The following is a 5,280-nucleotide window of genomic DNA, read 5'->3' as shown; positions in this document are numbered from 1 at the left end:
CTTCCATAATAATAGCATGGAAATTAAATTACAAAAGAGTGATGATAAAGCATGGATGGAGCTGTGTGGAGCAGACAGCCAGTTGGGTTTGAAGTTTTGAGGCTGATAGTAATTTTGATAGAGTCAATATTTAAACTAAATAATTTGATAATGAAAAACTGGGTCCACCTTAAAATGTCAGTGTTCAGGTACAAAAGACAATATAGCTGCAACAATTATTTTCATAATCGATTAATCCCTTAGATTATTTTCTCAATGAATCTTTTAGTCTATTAAACATCAGAAAACAGTGGAAAACTTCTATCAGGATGTCCACAAAGTGACGTCTTCAACACACAGCCCCAAAACCCAAAAATATTCAATTAACTATCATGTAGTAAAAGTAATACATTCTCAGTGTTCTAACAACCTGGAACTATCAAATCTGTGGCATTATTGATTTAAAGATGACTTGTTGATGACTTACCATTATTCATTTTTCAAAATAGTTGCAGATTAATTTTCTTTAGTTTGACTAATTGTCTAATCATTGCAACTTTAAATAGCAACAGGGTAGTGGACCCACAAAACAAATGTAGGCCAAGCAGGTTGAATTAAAAGGACTTTACTGGAAACTATGATCAAAAACGGCTTACAGTTCAGCAACTATTCAAAGGCAGGTAGCAGGAAGCAGGTCACAGGCTGACAGGATACAACAGAATATTGACAGACATGAATGGCTGAACACAGTGGCATCGAGGATTAAAGGAAGTAGAGTCTTAGAGTCAAATGCCTATATGAACACTGACACATTTTTCTTGCTGTAATCATTCCTCCTGTTCATACTGACCATTAGAAGATCCCTTCATGATGGACTTTCAATATAAGTGGAGGGGGACAAAATCCACAGTCCTCCTTCTGTGCAAAAATGTATTTAAAAGTTTATCTGAAGCTAATATGAAGCTTCAGCATCCAAATGAGTCAAATCAAGTAGATATATTTCAATGTTACAGTCTTTTTAGTACCAAAGTTCCTCTTTTTGTTACTATACTTCCACCACAGCTCAACCGGGAAACACTGTCCAAGGACACACAAAGAGGGAATTTGATGCTAAAAAGACTGTAAATGTGTCAGATATCCACTTGATATGACTAACTCAGACTGCTGAAGCCTCATATAAGCTTCACATCAACTTTTAAATGACTATGTGGACACACTGGACACACTGGACACACTGGATTTTGGCCTCCATCACTTTTAATCTTTTAATATCCAGTATGAACAGGAGGAATGATCACAGCGAGGAAAACCTCTTTCACTGTTCATATGGACACCTGACTGTTGATTTAAGACAGACTTGAAAAATTGAGAAGAGCCGAGATGCATCAGCAGGTGACGATAATTAACCAATCTAGGGCTGCAACTAATGTTTATTTTCATCATCAATTAATCTAGCAATTATCCTATCCTACTAATATCAGAATATTGTTGAAAATATTGATCACTGTTTCTCGAAGCCCAAGGTGCAACATAAAATGTCTTGTTTTGTCCCGACCAACAGTCCACAACCCAGAGATATTCAGTTCACTGTCATAGACGACTAAAGAAACCAGAAAATATTCACATTTAAGACGCTGGAATCAGAGAATTTTAGGTTTTTTTGTCAAAGAATCATGTAAAAATAGTTTGTGATTAATTGTCTGTCAATCAACTAATCATTGAAGCTCTAGATCGATCTCAGCACATGTTTGCTTTGTGGTCATTAATCAGAGCAACCATCCCTCACCTATTTATACTTTATTAACACTATATAATCAATTAATAATTGTTTTTTTAACACACTATAACACATTATAGTGTAGTTGTAAACAGATATAAGGACGTTTTTAAGTGTTAATGTCTTTGTTAACAATTATAACTCCTCCTATGAAGCATTGATAACTGGTGTATAAACAGTTAATGAATTCATGTTAGCATAGTAAAACAGTTGTAATTATATATCTTTAGTTATAAAATGCATGACAAGGTTCTTTTATGTCTGTTTTGAACTCTTTCTACAGTCAAAGTGTGCTTGTCATTTCTATACTGCAGGTATAATGTTATAGTGACACAACAACTGTTTAAGTTTGGAAAGATGTTAAAACTTAAAAAGCTGCTTTGCGTAATTTTGCTATGCTCGACAACGTGTGACTTAAAACTCACAAGCAAATGGAGAACAAACAGTAAAGCTGTTCAAACAATTGGCTCAAGTTAGTTTCATAATCACTGGCTGGACAAACAGTGTAAAAATAAGACCTGCCACAAATAATGTTTTAACAAGCTGGGTTTTAATGTCAGTAAGTCACCGCTGATTGCTTCAGTGACTGTGATAAGAGATGTGGAGACTTACCTGTGTTGAATAAGATGTCAGGTAGAAACATATGCTCAGCTGGTTTTCTCTGTTAACAGCTAACAGGTGGTAAGATGGAAACTTTGCATGTCAGACCATAAAGCAATAAAAAATAAGGAAGGGACTGTAAAGGGGAGGAGATGTTTGCTGATTGTCTTGTAGTTTCATACAAGTGTCACTAGATGGTGACAGAGAGTCATATTTCACAGATTGTAATGTTACATGGCATTGTGTTGATGCTGTTGTTTTTACCAGTTGATCTTTCATACATGTTTACATAATGTGCTCATATTCTGTGACAAGTTGAAAAGACAGTAAATGTATAGTCTGATGATCATAGTGTCATGGTGCTTCATGGGGCTGCTTGTCTATAAATCACATAGTCGGTGATTCGATCCCCATTTCCTCCTGTCCACATGGTGAAGTGCCCTGCATGGTAAATTGTAAAACACTTTGGATAAAAGAGGGGGTGTCATGCATTCAATTGAGGGGAATAATGCTGCTCATGTTCACACCAAACCAAGATGTCAGCAGTAGGGGAGAACGGGGTGAGTCGAGCCAGTTGGTAAAATGAGCCACCCCCTGTATCTAGGTAACCATAAACAAAAGTAATCATGTGACCACAAATTAAGGAAGTGTAGTTCACATTGCTCAGTACATCTTGGACTCAAGCACATGGAGAGAGTGAGAGAGTTACGAAAGTTCTCAGTCTTGTATCTTAATTAAAACAGATACATTTTGGACATTATTACACGTTAATTTAAGGCAATGTAAGCTACAAAACAAGGTCATGAACTAAGCATAATTGTGGATCTGAGCTCCCAGTTTTGTCAAAATGGAGGTTGTGGGGTAAAACATGCCTGTAATGTTGGGGCAAGTTGAGTCGATGGTTCAATTTACCGCTAAAAGTTTAAAATGGCTACATATGAACAGAGTAACCTGTGTGTTTAAGTATTATTTTCTGACATTCTAGAGACTCTGTTCATGTTAATGTTTGATCACTGTTACAAATGTTAGAATGTTGATGAATAAATACCTAATTGTTGACTAATGTTAAGTTTAAGCCAAACACAAACATGCTGTACATACAGATGATTGACTGTAGGGGTGAAACATTCAGACCTGGAGCAGTTTTTCCTTTAATTTGTCACCTGTCTGTTTACACAAAAGCACATTTACACACATAATTTCTGTAGCGCACACACAGTTTAATCTTTACTGAAAATGTTTAGGTAGGATTTTACTTAAAAGTCTGAGTGTTTGCCTTTGTTAAATTGATGGTATTAATAAAGTTCAAAATTATCTCAAAATTGTTTGATTTTGTGTAATTTTTATATCAGTATTTAACGGTGGCACAATTTACACCTAGAGCGCTCAATTTATTTATTTTTCATTTTACACTTTTTTTGAGGGGTCATTGTTCTAAAACCATAATAATTAGATAACTTGTTTTAATTTCCATGGACACACAACAACCTGAGGCATTTATAGTAACTATTATTTGAAACAAATACACTTTTATTTTGTGGTGAAATCATCAAATGTAAAAAGTGACTCATGTTACCCCATTCTCCCCTAATTATATGGGGCCAAATTTGTATCACAATAATTGAACAAAATCTCCCAAGAATCAAACAAAAGTTTGGTTATGTTGCTGTTCTTTTCAGGGTTTAATACTTCATCTTTCAGTTTAAAATGTTATCTTTTTGTTTAACATTTTGTCTTTCAAATTGACAAAACATTTGGCTTCATACTTGTAACTGTTAAAACTACTGATGCGAAAATTCTGAAGCTCTGAGTCATTTACAAATTAATTGCAATAAAGTCAAACTATTTGGCGTGAGCTTGGATAAATTATTCATACCTCAAACTGTGGTTGACACGACTGCACTTTTCAATGTTTTGACACTGTTATCACTACAGCTGAGTGGCACTTCTTCTTCTTCTTGAGGTTTATTGTCACGAAACGCTCAAATGATAACTTGCCTCCTTCGCATGTAGGCAGTAGTAGCATTATAAAATGCAGAATTTAACTGCACAGACAGCTGCTAGCATAGAAAACAAGGTCAGCGACGCCTGTAATTCGTTATGCATGTTGAATTAATCACTGGTTGTAAGGCTGATGTTGTTTGTTTTCTTCCAGAGATGGGTCACGTGATAAGGGTGTGACAAATCATCATGACTGACAAGACCCAATCACGAAGAATGTGGGGTGTCTGCATGGTTTTCAAAAGTCTTAGTTTCCGCCTGTCCAGACCAAAATTTCAACCTAAAATGAGTCAGCAGTGTTTTCAAACGTCTCCATTTTAGGGATTTGAACATGCCGAAGTAGTATGGGCGCTAGATGTAAACGTAGCAAAAGTTATGTGTTTTAAAAGCCTATGTAGCCTATGTTTGTGACCACAAAAATAGTAAAACCTCGCAAATGTGAGAACAGGTGACATTTATGAGGCTGAAACCAGAGATTTACAATAAGTTTGTGCAGTTAAGAGTTAAATTGCTTAATCTGAACTCTAAGGAACAAACCTCACAGAAAGCAAGAGAGGTTAAGGATAAAAATACAACATGTAAATGCAACAAGTGATCACCCATTTGGACAGTTAAATATCAAATATGAAGTGTCATACAATTAAAACAAGAGACTCTAGAGATAAAATGTAGGTAAGAAAAGGAAGAAATAAAAAGGGAAAAGAGGAAGGAGGGGTAGGAAAATTTAGTGACAGGGAAACAGAAAGTAGAGAAGAAAAAGGAGGGTGTGTCCTACACCCTCCATGAATGGAAACAGGAGGAGCAGGCTGGTCTGTTCACTAGCCTGAGGCAGCTGGTTTCTGTCTGCCTTCATTCTGCAGGAGGCCTCCATCAGCAGAGGACAGCGAGGCGAGTGCTAGAAGCTGCTGAGCAGGAGCGAATAA

The sequence above is a fragment of the Thunnus maccoyii genome, chromosome 23 (genome assembly GCF_910596095.1).
Source record: "Thunnus maccoyii chromosome 23, fThuMac1.1, whole genome shotgun sequence".
Taxonomy (NCBI): Eukaryota; Metazoa; Chordata; class Actinopteri; order Scombriformes; family Scombridae; genus Thunnus; species Thunnus maccoyii.
This window is presented reverse-complemented; position numbering follows the sequence as displayed.